General features: G+C 37.6%; 1 pseudogene; it reads left to right on the top strand.

Moving 5' to 3' along the window:
• Positions 1-12,153: 12,153 nt before the first annotated feature.
• LOC140498559 (tropomyosin alpha-4 chain pseudogene) lies at positions 12,154-12,624 on the top strand (annotated as a pseudogene).
• Positions 12,625-17,681: the final 5,057 nt, after the last annotated feature.

The raw sequence follows: 17,681 nt of genomic DNA, 5'->3' as shown, positions 1-17,681 counted from the left end.
CTGCAGCATATTAGCTTCTAACTGAAAGAACCAAAGGCCACAACACACAAAGCCTCAAGTTGTAGACACAAGAACTATGGGACAGAGCTCCCTGTGGCACAGATGCAGAGATCTACTTTAAAAGCCAGGGGAAGGATTAATATCAGGAATAAAAAGCAAAGCAAAAAAGAAAAGGCCATAGAATCTTTCTATGGGGACAAGGATAAAAAACACTAATACCAAAGAGGTCAGCATTAAGACTATACATACAACTGAAACTTCAGAAGGGAATATGAATTGGACTGAAGCACAAAAAATCTTGTTGGAAGAGGTCAGAAAGGACTTTAAAACCCAAAACAGAGAAACAGAAGAAAAACTGATCAAAGACTTTAAAAATATGAAAAAAAAAGAAATAACAGAAGAATTTAAAAGGACAACTGGACAAAGGGAAACATAAGCACAAAACATAACTGGGAAAATTGGACAAGTGGAAAAGGAAGTAAAAAAAGTAACTAGAGAAAATAAGTGCTTAAAAGAAACAACTGGACAGATGGAAAACAAGATGCAAAAGTTGGATGCAGGAAACAATTTGATAAAAAATAGAATGGGGCAAGTAGAAGTTAATGAATCTATAAGACATCAAGAATCAGTCAAACAGAATCTAAAGAATGAAAAGATAAAAGAAAGTGTGAAATATCTAATTATCAAAACAACTGACCTGGAAAATAGATCGAGGAGAGAAAATGTAAGGATTATTGGGCTACCAGAAAAAAATTTTGAAAAAATGAGCCTTGACAATATCATTGAAGAAATCATCAAGGAAAATTTCCCAGAAGTTCTAGACCCAGAGAGCAAAATACTCATAGAAAGAATCCACCATTCACCTCCTGAAAGGTACCCCAAACTAAAAGCACTAAGGAATATCTTTGTCAAATTCCAGAACTATCAAGTGAAGGAGAAAATACTGTAGACAACCAGAAAGAAACAATTCAAGTACGGAAGAGCTACAGTCAGTTTCACACAGGACCTTGCAGCTTCTACATTAAAAGTTTAAATTAATCGGAATACCATATTCCATAAGAAAAAGAAGCAGCGACTACAGCCAAGGATTACTTACCTAACAAAGTTCAGCATAATGTGTCAGGTGAGGTGATGGACGTTCAAAGAAACAAGGGTTTTCCAGATGTTCCTGATGTAAAGGCCAGAAATTAATAGAAAATTTGATATTCAGACGTAGGTCTCAAGAGAGGCATAAAAATGTAAACAGGGAAAAATAAAACTTGTTACACAATATGAGTAGAACACTGAAAACAAATAAATGGATGCAGTCACTTTATCAGGACCATCTGAATTAATTACTTTGAAGCAGTATCATGCACCAGGTGGACAAGATGTTATTACTAATAATATAAAGGAATATGCTGAAGCAGGATTCTTAGTTGCTACAGCCACTCAATGGAATTATCCTGTATGGAAAGTATGAAAGTCAGACAAGGAGAATGGTAGTGGATTATGCACATTTAAATAAAGTTGCTCCTCCCTTTTATGCTGCTGTTCCAGATACTGTTACCTTAATAGAAAGGATCCAGAAATATGATGTGACTTGATGCATAGTTATTGATTTAGCCAATTCTTTCTTTATTATCCCAATATATTCTAAACAATGGGGATCAATTTGCTTTCACTTGGCCCAACTGACAATCTGCTTTTACATGCTTGCCACAAGGATAGCTGCAGAGCCCCAATGTTAGTCATAGGATTGTGCCTAAACATTTAGATGAGGTAGAGGTACCTCATATACAGATTACCCATTACATAGATGATGCTATGATACAGGAAAAAAAAGTAAAAATAGTGGAGAAAAGTTTGATTCTTTTAATTGAGCATAAGAAAAGCAAAAGGTGGGAAGTTATAAAAACTCAAGGGTCAGCTCAAACAATAAAATTTGAGGGTATACAAAGAAAGAAAGGCCTGTGAGAGATTTTCCCACCAGCCTGACAAAAGATTCAGGGTTTTCCTCTCCCCACCAATAAGAAAGAGGTCCAAAAGTTTCTAGGATCATTTGGATATTGGTGACATCGCATCCCTGTGTCTAGGATAAATTTTGAAAGCCATATATAAAATTACTAGGAAAAAATACAAATTTATTGGGGACTTGAGCAGAGCAAAGCTTTTGAAGAAGTAAAGGACACTATACAATTAGCTACATGGTTTTTCATGTGGAAAAATCAAAATTGGGAAATTACTGGTAAACACTTCTGGGGCAAACAATTATGGGAAGATCTATGGCACATTTCTTTTCTTACTAATGCATCAGGTTTTCATGGAGATGCTCTTATGGCCCCCACCCCACGAGAACTTGAGTACAATGCACATTGATTGGTAAAGATTACTCCTCAAAATATTGTCCCTAATCTGACAACAACTTATGATCTGGTACTAGCAAAATGGGTTCATGAAATAGCCATCCATTTAGGGGTCCAGGCCACATGCCAGTGGGCACAAGACCAAGGTATTAGTATCTCTCATTCACCACTAAAACAAGTAGCAAATGAATCTATATACATACATTTGCATATATCAGTTGGAAAAGGAACGAACTGTTCCTTCAGTTGTAACTGGAGAGATAGTAAGGGGATAAGTACCAGCCCAAATTTAGCAAATAGGGTTTTTTGACCTCCTCTCCAAAACAGAGGATGTAAATTTATATGTACTTGTATTGATACCTATTCTTGTGTACTGGTTGCTTTTCCCTATAAGAATGTGACCCCCCCCCCCAAAAAAAAATACCTGTAAAACTCTAGACATCATAAATGTATATATGTAATAGTCAGAATTGTTTTATACAGCAAGCTTTCATCAAGATTATGCAAATTCAAAGGGACAATGGATCATATTTCAAAGGTAACGAACTGAAGAGACAATGTGTAATAAACATTATTGGATGCATATTATCCACAAATGTCTGGGTTGCTTGAAAGAATGAATGATTAAAAGCACAGCAAAAAACGTTGTGTTCTAATCATTCTTATCACCATTGGAGAGATAATTTGTTCACTGTTTTACCTAATTTGAATAATATACCATTGGGAGGAAGTACCTCCCAATCAGAATGAGGGCTGCAAATCTTCAAATTAGAAAACAACAAACACATGTGATCTCGAATATTTGTACTGGACTGTGAGTCCAGATGTCCCATTGCCATATTCAGAGACACCTGATTCTTCAGGATATGATTTACATTACTTAGAGGACTTTTGGTTGGATATAAAATAAATAAGAAAAATCTCTACCAGAATATGTATGAGAATCCCTAAAAATAATTTTAGATTAATAATACCTAAATCAAGATTAGCAACTTGAGAAAAAACCTGTATCGGCTGGAGTAATAGAGTCTAATTATCAAGGAGAAATTATTGTGACATTTTAAAATTTAGGTGAAAAACTTATGCAGCGTTGTAAAAATGATAAAATATTTTAAGTGACTATTACTCATTGTAAAACAATACCCCTTGTGAAAACTTACCCTACTTCCTAAGTAATTAGCAGAGGAAGTAAAGGGTTGGGTTCTACCTAGCTAAAGTAGGAGCAAAACAGAAGCTAGATAATGTTATAACAGCTGCAGAAAGTATGACATATAAGAAAGTTAACACTGTAACTTCAAGAGAAGATGATTTCCAAATTGTACCCTTACCTCATATATGCTACTATAATTGAGGTTTTGACCATGGGTTCATGGCTGACCCCACCTACCCTGCTTCTAGTTACTGTCTCCTTTTGTTTTTCTTTTTGGCTTTTTGTCTGTTAAACTTGTTTGCTCTTCACTAGCTGTGTGACCTTGAGCAAGTCACTTAATCCCAATTGCCTTATCCTGGGTCATCTCCAGTCATCCTGATGAATATCTGGTCACTGGATTCAGATGGCTGTGGAGGAGAAGAGAGGCTGGTGACCTGCACAGCCCTCCCTCCCTCACTGAAAGCAAAGTCAAGTGCAAGTCATGTCATTATTTCTCTGATGGCATGGTCTTCTTTGGCATGAAAGTATGAAAACACACACACATATTTGTTTACTGCAGGTTTAATGTTCTCCACCTGCAAATACCTGATCACTTAAGCCTGAGACCCCCTGTTCACAACTCTACAGTGTCACCCTTGTACCTGCGTACAATGCCAGTTAAGAAACTGATCTATTAAATGGGATCTCTTTTGTGGCTGACTGCTGCAGACACCTTGTGGTTTGGTGATGTGGTGAAGAAGAAAGACACACAGGCAAGCAGAAGAAGATAGTCCAACTCCTTTTATTGATCAGAGGGTCCAGGTATTTATAGACAGAAACTGCAAGTCTATATGACATAATGCTCATCTCCTGTCCTAGTGATTTGGCCAGTCTTATTGTCTTAAAGACTGTTAGCCTAAAGGGCATCTGTTTTATATATCCCTTGTATTCTGTAGTTCTCTTGTCTATCTCATGGAGACAGCAACATCCAGGGGGCATGGAAAGCCATGATAATGGCACAGTGATGATAACGAGCACAGTTTCAAAGAATGGTTTCCCTGAAGGTCTATTCTGAAATTGTTAACCACACTCCGTCCTGGCCCTCAACAATTCCCCATTTCTTTTGTTGTAACCTGAGATAAGGTACTTAGGTTTGAAGACCTTTCCCATGAGAGAGAAGGCACCTATGAATGCATGGCTGGTATAGAGAAACAAAGGGACAGAGGTAATATAGACATGAGCCAATGGAACAAGGACACAAAGGGATTTGTATTAACAAAATAATCCCAAATCACACTTGCAGCTTCATCGAGGTCAAGGTTTTCCTTGGAGGCCCAATCTATATTATTACCAACCTGATTAAGATCTTCAATATGCAAAACAAGATTACTATTCCCCATATCCCATTCAAATGATTTCTAATCTTAGTCCAGTTATATAGAGAGCTTTTATAATAGACATAAGTAACAAATAGAAGGGAACCCATAATTTCATCTCACGGACAATCTTGTTTCATGAACATCAACTTCATTTCCCACCACAATAATTTTCCTTAAAGCATCCATTAAGTGGTATGTACAGATAAATCAATTGATAGAGAGGAAGCCAATGCTACCACAAAGCTTACAATGCCTAATATAATGCAACTTATATATCTTTTCTCTCTTACTTTCAACATTAACAGATTAAAAGTTTGATCAGATATAGACATGCCTTTACTTTTGATAGGCATTAAAGCAAACCTAAGACACATAATTACAGATATAATAGTAGAATTAGCTATATGAAAACCAATGTGTTCAGTGATAGTACAATTAAAGCATGTTATTTCCCAATCATAAAAGCATTTTTTTTTTTTCTATCTGTTCAGGGGATACATAGCCTGAGCAGTTATCTGGAAGTTGATGGCTTGCCCTCTGGAAAAGACAACCCTGGCATGGAGGTTAGAGAAAGATCAAACAGACACAAAAGGAATATAAATAAAAGGCAATTTCCCTGGCATAACAGACAAAGGAAGGCCAGGCTAGGCCAAGGGCAACAGATCTGAATATGAAAGGCCAGATTAAGTGGGAAGATTCAGGAAGACCTGGCTACAAATTTGAGAGTGAAAAGCCAGGTTAAATTGCAAGATTCAAGGGGAGTTCAGAAAGGTTGCCAGAGTCTGAACCCCATCATTCAGACTGCTTCACTTGCCTTTATATTTCCACCATAGACAAGATAGCTCACAAGCTACCACTGTTCGCCCGCATAGCTGCCTTGTCCCAAACAAAAGAGATTTCAAACGTGAACCTCACAACTGGACAGATATACATTTCTGTTCCACAAGCCAACTTCTCCCTCTCTGACTACATTCACTCTGGAAGAAAAACTTGTTAATAACTTCAAACACCAATTTCAACCCCTGCCCAGGCCATGGAATGACCACAAATTTAGATCAAAGCAGCAAGATCTCCTCTGCTTTTTAGATCACCACATATCAATTTATCAATTACGCCATCTTGAAAATGAAAATTTAATAGGCTTTACAAGAGAGATTGTTTTAAATATTTCTTCTAAAATTAACATTTTTTTAAAAACTTATCTGAAAACCTTTAAAATGATAGTTCTCTTCTCACTTTGAAACAAAATAAACCTTTAAAATTAAAATCCTTTAAAACTTAATTGGTATGAAAGTATCCTTAAATGATATGACTACCCAAAGTATTACAACTTAATTCTTAAGTTTCATAGAATTCCTAGACAACACAAAATGCTTCAGTCAAAAAGGTGCAATATAATCTAACAGTAAGAGTCTGATTACAGAAAAACACTACTGCTTATAAAATCCTTTTAAACAATGGGGACATCTTAGATGAGTCTAAGTAGTTTACTTAAATTGCTGAATATGTCTTAATTTTGGATAAAAATAGTAATAATTTCCCATTAAGATTACACAAAAGGGGCTCACATGTTTTCTTGGTCACTTGCTATTGATAATAGAAATTTGCTATAGAAAGAGAAAATAGAGACATGTGACACAGAAAATATAATAGGATAAAACATCCTTGACTTTATTTGAATTCAGGTAAGAGTAAAATTCTCCAATCATGCAGTATTTGTTTCATAGGCAGACTCAGGAATAGTCAGGTGGGAAATATTCCCTTTGAGTAGCTTGTGGCATTTCTCTCAAATACTGTTTTAATTCAAACTCAGAACAAAAATATTTATGGTCCCAAATGCCATTCACTCATCAGCTCAGAGCCAGATTGTCATTTCTATTCTCATGGAGTTGCAGTAAGCCATAAAGATTTACCAGGACTCATACACATAAGGGAATTCCATTTAAGATCTTTTTCCTTTTCAAATTTAAAACTTGTCCTGATGTAAAAGCCAATTGCCAAAAATCCACTCCATTTATAACAACTTCTGAGCAAGTCCTATTCGTTGTGTATTATTTGCATAAACCAATCAAGTTTCTTTCTTAGGGGTTTGATGACTTTAACTACAGGGATGGTTTCTAGGGGCCTTTGCAATATTACAAAATAAAGGAGATTGGTACTGCACTCATGCCTGCCAACCCCCAAGCATACAGGAGGACTGTTCTGAATGGGCAGAACTAACCTAAATAAAGTTTTCATTCAATTCCTTTCTTTCTACACACAGTAATCAAGTAACAATTTTAGGTTTAGCATTAAAACAGTAACTCCAAATAAGTCAACAATCTTACAACTTTTAAAATGATAGCCAAATTGTTTTAACTGAAACTTCTTTAACAGGCAAAGGCGAAAATGCCTGGTTTTCTAAATGACAATTACAAAAACCAAAACATTATAAGACAAGGTTGGCAGGACTGATAAAATTTAAAATAACATAACTGGTTTTACACAATTTTCCCAACATCTTTTAGTTTCAACAAAATTCAGATTAGATATTGGTTTCTCTAATACTGTTTCTGGATTACAGGGGTTACTCAATTTTTACAGTACAAAACTTTTACAATTCAGAAGCACAGCAGTAACACAAATAGTGAACCTTAGGTGCTGTTAATTACATTTCCAAATCATCACATATATACATTAATAGAAGACTGGGCTTACTAAATGTAGGGACTGGTTGTCTTGTGATCTCATAAAGCTATGGCCCAACCCCTACTCTGGGAGGGTAAATTAAATTCCCTACCCATTTTTTAGCAGTGTCTTCCCTTGACCTAATCTGGGATGGTAAGAGTTATCTTTAGGAGTCCTAACAATTCACTGTAGCCTTGCTGGATGATGAGTTGGGACTACAGGGCAAAAAACAAAAACAAAAACAAAACAATCTTAATGGTTCTAACCTTTACTCAAGTAAATTTTACTTCTGTGTCCACTCCTTAAGAACTTCTTTGAAAGAGAGGGCTTTTGAATCTGTCAGCTGAAGTGAGGAAGACTTCTGGACAACTATCCAGTGGTGCCAAGTCTACTCCTTTCTACTGGAGAGTTCAAAAGCTTTCTCTCTGCTGAGGTGTCTCTTTTTCAGATCTATGTATTTTTCCTAATTTGCCTTAGTGCCAAATAATATAACAAATTCTGAAGTGTCTTAAATACCCAATTAGGAGTGACATGTTTTCACTTAAAATATGACCAGAATAACTACTTTTTGGTTATTTCCCATTATACAAAACCGTTTTTCTTTTAGGAGAGGAATGAGATAATTAAAATGCTAGTCAATCTGCCTCCCTGATATGCGGGGAAAAAGCTTCCCTGATTTCTTTTTGTCTTTCTCTCCACCTTCACAACCTGTCCAAGGTATGAAGGTAGAAAGAGAGATAGAGTTTTACCAACAACTTTCCAACAATTAACAAAACTTTTATGCTTTCCTTAAAACTGCACATATGTTATTTTCTTGTATACCTTATCTGAAACTGCCTTTAGCAGTATAAGATTAGTTTCTCTCTTTCTTTCTCCCATTCCCCTCCCTGATGCTGCAGTCATCAGAGAGAAGGGACCAGGAAAGGAAAGAGAAAATATGCAAAAGAGATTAATACACAAACACATTCACACTGAACATAGATACAGAATACATATACGGATAATAAAAGAGAATTCAAAAACTGAGAAAATATTTTCAGAAATCCTCTGCACAAATTAGACATTTGGCTTTATTTCTTTCACTTTGTCCCAAACATACTTTATGAAATTCAGATTTCCACATTAAGTAATCTCCTTCAATAGTGGTTTTATTTAAATTACACAAATCAGTAGAGCATAGGGCTGTCTGAGAAATGCTGTCTAGAAGAAACTGAATGTATGGATTACTTGGTCCATAATTGATTGCCCCTTGTTCTAATTCCTTTAAAATTTAAAATCCAGAGGGGTGAATTCTCTTTCAACTCCTCCTGGGTTATTAGGATCTGGAGTTTCTGTCACTGGCAATAATAGCCTTATTTCCTAAGGTATTTCTTCTCCTTTTTCCCTAGCCTCTTGAAAAGTTTTTTTCTAAAAGTGATAGTTGATTTTTGGGAGGCTGCAATGGTATAGGCAGAAGATGAGCCTTGGATAAATGGCCTGCTGGTCTTCTCCTTTCTCGAGGAGCATAGAGTGGTGGCTCTGTGGGAGCCAAGTGTTCCAGGGGTGCTAAGGTTTCCTCTGACCAGGAGTCCACCTCTTCTCCCCTTTCCTCCTTCTCCGCATCTGCCTCTAAAAGTGTCCTCAAAAAGTATCTGACATATTGATAACCTTACTTTTGGTATTTACCTGTCAGTTTTGATTTATTATGAACAGAATCTGCTTTTTTATTCTGTTAACACAGTAAATTCTCCCCATAATCTTGTAATTGCTGAGATTTTACTGTGCCTGCGTGAACCCCGCAGGCATTCTTTGAGGCTTTCCCTTACCTTAGTTGCTTTGTCACAACTCGGAATTCCTTTCCAAGGGGGCCACTATCACTGAAAGACGAGTACCTTTCTTGGGTCAGGTCCCATTTTGAAGCACAATTTGTGGAGGACAGCCTGCTTCCCCACGCGGGTCTGTGATGTAGTGAAGAAGGAAAACACGCAGGCAGAGGGGAGAAGATAGACCAACTCCACTTACTTATCTGAGGGTCAGGATATTTATAGACAGAAACTGCAAGTCTACTTGACATAATGCTCATCTCCTGTCCTAGCGATCTGGCCAATCTTATTGTCTTAAAGACTGTTAGCCTAGAGGGCATCTATTTAACATATCCCTTGTATTCTGTAGTTCTCTTGTCTATCTCATGGAGATAGCAACATCCAGGGGGCATGGAGAGCCATTCCAGATGATAATGAGCACAGTCTCAAAAAATAGTTTCCCCAAAGGTCTATCCTGAACTTGTCAACCTCATTCCATCCTGGCCCTCAACACTGTTGGGACAAAGACAGTTCTACATCCAATTTCAGTAAGAAGTAGCTATAAAAGAGACCTTTGCCCCAAGCCCCACAATTTTAAGCCCCATTCGTTGAAGGTGGGAATGGTGGGGTCATTATCCTCAAGCCCCACCTTAAGATACTATTTTAGGTCCTTATCTTCTGTGATCCCTGTTATAACGTTTTAAAGTTCTGTTGACACCAACTGCCTAAGATATTGTTATAAATGCTTATTTTCTGTTATCCTGGTTAAAGTTCTGTCGATATCAGTTACTAAACCAACCAGTGTAATGATGAGGAAAGATCTTGTGCCCAAATGTTATGCTATAAATGGGCAGATCTTTCTCATTCATTAATAAGCTAATATGACCTGCTTAAAACTCATGGAAGTCTAAGTCACATTTTGTCTAGGAGCTTTCTGAGGACATAGAATAGAAAAGGTGAAGCAGAACTGGGAGGAAGTTGATGACGGTGGTTAGGGGTGGAGGAGAGAGGATAAAGGCAGGCACAGTTAGTCTGGTAAGTGTGGGAAGGTGAAAGCAGGGGTGGGAGTAGGGTGGCTTGGGAATGGTTTGTTCCCTGCAATGCTAATGTATACTGACTTCTTGGTTACTATGACAGATTTGGCTTTCTGGTGTTGGGATTTAACTTTCTGGTGTCTGAATAAATGCTTTTCTTATGTCTTCTATATGAAGAGTCTGTTGTATTTTGCAATTCAGATCTAGCCTTGCATATCCTGCATATTAATTGTCACCCTCAGAGTTGTAGATATTGCCTTGGTGATACAGAAGTGAGTTTTCAAAATGAGCTGAAATCAGAAAAATGGAAGAAGAGGGTATTTTAGTGTAGGAGAGTTATTTGGAAGAGCCTTGAAACTGAAATAATTTATTGTCATAATGATAGAACTGAGAAATGCAGATATTCATGAAGTATATTCCTTGTTCATTAATGAAAAATAAAATATTTTAATATTTGGCAAGAGAAAAATGCAATATAACTCTTAAAATATTTATTGTTTCTCTGTGAACTTCAGAAAAGTAAGGAAACCTATATGTTTGCAGTTATAGAATGTTCCTAAATTTATTCCTTGATTTTCTCATCAGATATGGGTTCAGTTTATGCCATATGTAAGGTTTTGTGGAGGAAATAGTGTGTACATAAAGGTCAGCAAGTTAGACAAGTCTTAGTTTCTGTTTTTCTTGAACTATATACTGTATAAAACCACATATGGTACTAGAGTTTTCATTTAAAAAGATACACATGTTTCCAAGTTTAATACTACTACTAAAAAGAAAAAAAAAGACTGTCAATAGAATATAAACAAAGATACTGAATCAATCCATCGTGTAATGGGGTGAAGACAAACATTTTAGCAAATTACAGGACATATGCACAGTAAACCAAAGCCTTGTTTTTGCCATTCATGTTAGTTAGAAAATAAACCTGCTACCTTTTTAAACAATGGCTATAGATTTCTATACTTCATTAGTAAGTTCTTATTACTTAAAGAAATAAACTTCTGCATTTCACGTTTGAAAATATACTTTTTACTTTAATTTTATAAAAATAACCCAATATATAGATGGTTTTTATTTTCCAATGGTACAGTATAAATAGCTTTCATATATATCTTGCTTTTCTCAAAACAATATATTAGAAATAAAATATATGCAATGCATTGGCATAATTTTTTTGAGTTTCAAACATTAGGAATTTGTTACTATATTGGTAAATAGAACTGACTCAAAATGTTTAGCTGCAAAACGCTATAAGAAAATTTTGTTAAGCAAAATTACAAAGCATCAGTTTCAATCTTAAAAAGAAAAATAATACAACAAACAATATAGCTAATATATTACTACTAAAATTCTTATTTTGAATATAAAATATTTCTGTATCTAAAAGTCATTTGTTCAAAATAATGCATAATCACATAATGTTCTCACAACACTGCACTCTTCTAATGCATACACTAAAGAAAAGAATAGACATTAAGAGACCAGCAGCACCAGTCTTGCCAGTCCCAGTGCTCTCATGCCATTCTGCCACAAGCCTGAATCCCCCTGTTCCCCATGGCCCGACCTGAATTTCCTGGAGGTGGTGAAAAGGAAAATTCAGTTGCTGTAGCAGCAGGCAGATGAAGCAGAGGACCAACCCCAGAACTTGCAATGGGAGCTGGATGGTGAGCAACAACAGGGGGAGAAAGCTAAAGAATTTGTGGCAACTGTGAATCAATGGATCCAGGTATTTGAGGAAGAGTTGAAAGAGGCCCAAGATTATCTGGCTTGCAGAAATTGGAGGAGAAGAAAAGTGGCATTGATGAAAGTGAGAGAGGAATGAAGGTAATTGATAACTGAATGATGAAGGATGAAGAGAAAATGTAAATTCAGGAGATGCAGTTTAAGGAAGCCAAACATATCTTAGAGGAGACTGATCACAAATATGAGGAGGTAGCCCATAAGTTGGTCATCCGTGATGGTGAGCAGGAGCAAGCAGAAGAGTGTGCTGAGGTATCAAAGCTTAAGTATGAAAATCTGGAAGAGGTACTGAAGACAGTCATCAACAACCTGAAATCCTTGGAGGCTGCATCTGAGAAGCATTCTGAAAAAGAGAATAAGTGTGAAGAAGAAATCAAGCTTCTGCCTTACATACTTTAAGACACTGAGACCCACACTGAGCTTGCAGAAAGAACTGCTGCAAAACTGGGAAAAAGCATTGATGACCAGAAAGAAAAACTTACCAAGGCCAAAGAAGAGAATATGGACTTACATCAGACACTGGATCAGATATTAAATGAACTTAACTGAATATGAATCAATAAAGAAGAACTTTCTTTTCCAGAAACTGAAGAACTACATGTTGTCCATTTCCTTTGTAAGAAATTTATTCTATTATTGCATCTTTTCTTTACCAGAAATGGCAAGCAAATTATGATTACCTGATCAATATTGGTTATCTGAGAGGCTTTGTGCACCAGCTAAATCTAGTTCCTTCTTACAAACAGTACACTAAAGCTTCAAGCTGAATTTTATCCTTAAAATTCCATTTTCTTGGGGCGGAGCCAAGATGGCGAAGTAGAAAGACGCACATACACATAGCTCCGAACCCACAAACCACAGAAAGGCAGAGGGGATTAACCCAGGGCGAATTCTGCACCCAGAGACCACAGAATATTGGAGCTAGGGAGATTTCTGTTCCAGGAGAGACCTGCAAACCTCTCACGGGGGGACCTTGGCACCAGGGACTGGGCGCCGGGGCAGGAAGAGGAGAGCAGCCCTGCCGCGGCAGCGACACCGTGGGAAAGAGATCCAGGGGCCACGCAGGTCCCCCCACCCACAGAGGGACCTGCAAACCTCTCGCAAAAGGTCCATTGCGCTGCAGACACGGTGCCCAGCCCCGACCTGCGGCGGCGACGGCGGCTGGGGCTCCGAGAGACAAAGTTCTGAGAGGGATCCGGAGGCGGGATCTTCAGCAGCTGCACGGGCCCCCCACCAACAGGTGACTGGCGGGGGTAGGTGAGAGAGTCTCTTTGGCGGGTTGAGAGGGGAGCGTGGAGCCCCCATAGCTCGGGCCCCCCCCGGGAGGTGGGGGCTGAGAGGCGGCTGCGGTCGGGGGCTCCCCAAACGACCGGGAGCCTGGATCCATTGTGGAAGGTCTGTGTATAAACCCCCTGAGGGAATTGAGCCAGAGAGGCGGCCCTGCCCCTGACCTCAGCACCTGAGCCTAATTTAACACTGAATAACAGCCCTGCCCCCGCCAAAAATCCTAAGGCGGGAAGCAGCATTTGAATTTCAGTCCCCAAACGCAGGCTGGGAGGACCAGGAGGTGAGGTGGATGTGAGGAGAACATTCAGAGCTCAGGCCACTAGGGGGAGACAATGCCAAGAAAAGGGAAAAGAAATAAAACTATTGAAGGGTACTTTATGGGAGAAAAATCACTTCCTCCCTTCCTTTCTGATGGGGAGGAACAAGGCTTGCCATCAGGCAAAGACACAGAAATCGAGGACTCTGTGCCCCAGCCCACCCAATGGACTCGGGCCATGGAAGAGCTCAAGAGGAATTTTGAAAATCAAGTTAGAGAGGTGGAGAAAAGACTGGGAAGGGAAATGAGAGGGATAAGGGAGAAGCATGAAAAACAGATCAGCTCCCTGATAAAGGAGAACCAAAAAAATCTTGAAGAACTAGCCTAACTCAGCTGGCAAGGGAGGTGCAAGGGGCCAATGAGGAGAAGAATGCTTTCAAAAGCAGAATTAACCAAATGGAAAAGGAGATTCAAAAGCTTACTGAAGAAAATAGATCTCTCAAATCTGGAATGGTACAGATGGAAGCTTTGGACTTTTCGAGAAAGACAGATATCTCAGAACATACCGCGCAGATTCGAAAAATGGACGATAATGTGAAATATCTTATTGGAAAAGCAACTGACCTGGAAAATAGAATCAGGAGAGACAATGTAAAAATTCTGGGTCTACCTGAAAACCATGATCAAAAGAAGAGCCTAGACATCATCCTTCACGAAATTATCAAGGAAAACTGCCCTGAGATTTTAGAACCAGAAGGCAAAATAAATATTCAAGGAATCCACAGAACACCGCATGAAAGAGATCCAAAAAGAGAAACTCCTAGGAGCATTGTGGCCAAATTCCAGAATTCCCAGGTGAAAGAGAAAATATTGCAAGCAGCTAGAAAGAAACAATTCAAGTATTGTGGAAATACAATCAGGATAGTACAGGATCTGGCACCTTCTACATTGAGGGATAGAAGGGAATGGAATAGGATATTCCGGAGGTCAAAGGAACTAGGACTGAAGCCAAGAATCACCTACCCAGCAAAACTGAGTATAATACTTCAGGAGAAAAAATGGTCTTTCAATGAAATAGAAGACTTTCAAATTTTCCTGATGAAAAGACCAGAGCTGGAAAGAAAATTTGACTTTCTAACACAAGAATGAAGAGAACCATGAAAAGGCCAACAGCGGAGAGAAATCATAAGGGACTTACTAAAGTTGAACTGTTTACATTCCTACATGGAAAGACAATATTTATAACTCTTGAAACATTTCAGTATCTGAGCACTGGGTGGGAGTACACACACACACACACACATGCACACACGTACACATACATAGAGACAGAGTGCACAGAGTGAATTGAAGAGGATGGGATCATATACTAAAAAAAAAAAAAATGAAATCAAGCAGTGAGAGAGAAATATTGGGAGGAGAAAGGGAGAAGTTATATGGGGCAAATTATCTCTCATAAAAGAGGCAAGCAAAAGACTTATTAGTGGTGGGATAAAGAGGGGAGGCAAGAGAAAAACATGAGATCTACTCTCATCACATTCCACTAAAGGAAAGAATATAATGCACACTCATTCTGATAGGAAAACCTATCTCATAATACAGGAGAGTGGGGGACAGGGGCACAAGCAGGAAGGTGGGGAGGATAGAGGGGAGGGCATGGGGAGGAGAATGCAATACGAGGTCGACACTCACGGGGAGGGAAAGGACCATAAGAAAATAGAAGTAATGGGGGACAGGACAGGATGGAGGGAAATATAGTTAGTCCTATACAACACAACTAGTATGGAAATCATTTGCAAAACTAAACAGATATGGCCTATATTGAACTGCCTGTCTTCCAAGGGGAAGGGGTAGAGAGGGAGGGAGCTAAAGAAGTTGGAACTCAAAGTGTCAGGACCAAATGTAATGTTCTTACCACTGGGTAACAAGAAACACAGGTTAAGGGGTGAAGAAAGCTATCCAGCCCTACAGGACAAAAGAGAAGATGGAGACAAGGGCAGGGAGGCAGGATAGAGGAGAGAGCAGATAGGTCACAGGGGCAATTAGAAAACTTGGGTCTGGGGGGGGGAGGGGGAAAAAGGGGAGAAAATTTTTAACCCAAAATTAAAAGTTTAATAAAAAAAAAATTCCATATTCTTTCCTTAAGAAAAGGAAAGCAGGCAGGGTATTTAATTTAGACCAGAATCTTGGACATTGAGAGCATTCTGGTCCACTCTAGGCAATAGCAGGAAACTATTGGATGAGTTATTGGATAATGCCTGGGTTGATTTAAGAACACAAGCATTCCAAGTCATGCTAAACCTTTTTTTTTTTTTTTACAAAAGGGAAGGGACCCTCTCATAAAATCGGTGGGGATTTTCCATTCATAGTGAAAAGGTTGCTTTACGAAGTAACGAATCACAAAAAAAGGCCTAATTACTGTAGCCTTTCCCACTATTCCATACTGTGGGGAAAATATCCTTTGAGAAAATGCTTTTTAAAGATAATTGACAAAATCTAGTTTTGTTTTGTTTTGTTTTTTTCTGAAAGAAATACCTGAGTTTCCGTTTTTGTATTGGCCCAAATATACATGACATGTATAAAAACCCAGTTTTGGCTTACAATTAATGTTAATTTTACTGTATGCCTAGACTATATTTTCCCTTTAAGAGAGATTTCATTTAGGATTTTAGGTGAGATCGGCATTTATTTGGAACAGTATGGTACTTTATTTACTTCTTTCATTTAGGGTTTAACTTCTGCAGAGCAACTGAAAGTCTTACTCCAAATGAGAAACATTATTTGTTCTGTTCCTTGATTTTTGTATGGTTGAGCATCAGTAACAAAGTCAGTCAAAAATTCAGTGGAAATTCATATGGAAGACTCTCTCTGATGGTTGCAGCATGGTAGTGCTACCCATAATTTACTTCAGCCCTTTTTCGTACCACTTTCTATGTCCATTAATCTGATGGCTAGAAATACAAGGCTAAAGGTGTCTCACTGTCTCTAAAGGAGAAACAAAATTTGAATTGTCTTAATTTTATTTTAGACTGACATAATATGGAAAATGAAAGATTCTTTACATTCAGAGGGATTTTAATCCCTATTTTCTGGGACTAAATTAGTACAGACCAAAAATCTCCTGCTTTCACTGGATTCAGAGGAAAAAAGAAGGAATAAACGTTAAGCACTATTATATGGCTTTCATTAAAACCAAACAAATTCTTAGGAGTAGAAATGATGGAGTAGAAATGATGGTGCAGTTAGACAACAGGAAACCTATATCTAGTCTGGAAAGGCCCCAGGAAGAGATGGAACAAATAAGCAGCAAAAAAAAAAAAGATAAAAAAAAATGAACAGAAAAATTTTCATGTGAAAGTCAGTAAAATATGATTCATTTTTCATTGCTACTAAATAGGAAAAAGCAATGGTGTTTGAAGACTTGGAACTTACCAATTTCTCTTTCAGTAATCCCCCTTGGTACTCTTATAAGAGCTTATAAGCTCCCATGGCTTTAGCTATTATATATGTATGTATACATGTGTCTGTATACACATACATGTAATATGCATATATGTTTATATGTATAGTTAGATAGTCATATAATATAAAATTTATTTTTAATAATGTATAATATATATAATTTATATAATATATAATTTATATTATACACATGCATGTATATATATATACATATATGTATGTATGTATTTAAACTCCAGTTTTGCATACATAGCTGTATGTTGCAAATCTCTGCTTGCATATGTCAAACTCAATACATCCAGAACTGATATCATTAAGTTCTCCTTACAAATGAGTCCTCTTTTTAACAATTCTAATGATTTCTCTATGTCTTTTAAGGTCATCATCATCCTTCTAGTCTAGGAAAAGAAACAAATTATTTTTTGTCATGTCCTCTCAAGTTTCCACTTGAAGTTATCATTCTGGAATGATTTCCTACACTTCAGAAAATGTCATTCATTATTTCTTATGACTTTTCCTGCCTTTGACTTCCTTGTACATATAATGTGTCACTTTAGTACCTTTGTTTCTTTGAAACATCAGTTACCTTCAAATTTGAGTT

Source organism: Notamacropus eugenii, chromosome 4 (genome assembly GCF_028372415.1).
Source record: "Notamacropus eugenii isolate mMacEug1 chromosome 4, mMacEug1.pri_v2, whole genome shotgun sequence".
NCBI classification, from domain to species: Eukaryota; Metazoa; Chordata; class Mammalia; order Diprotodontia; family Macropodidae; genus Notamacropus; species Notamacropus eugenii.
This window is presented reverse-complemented; position numbering and strand designations above follow the sequence as displayed.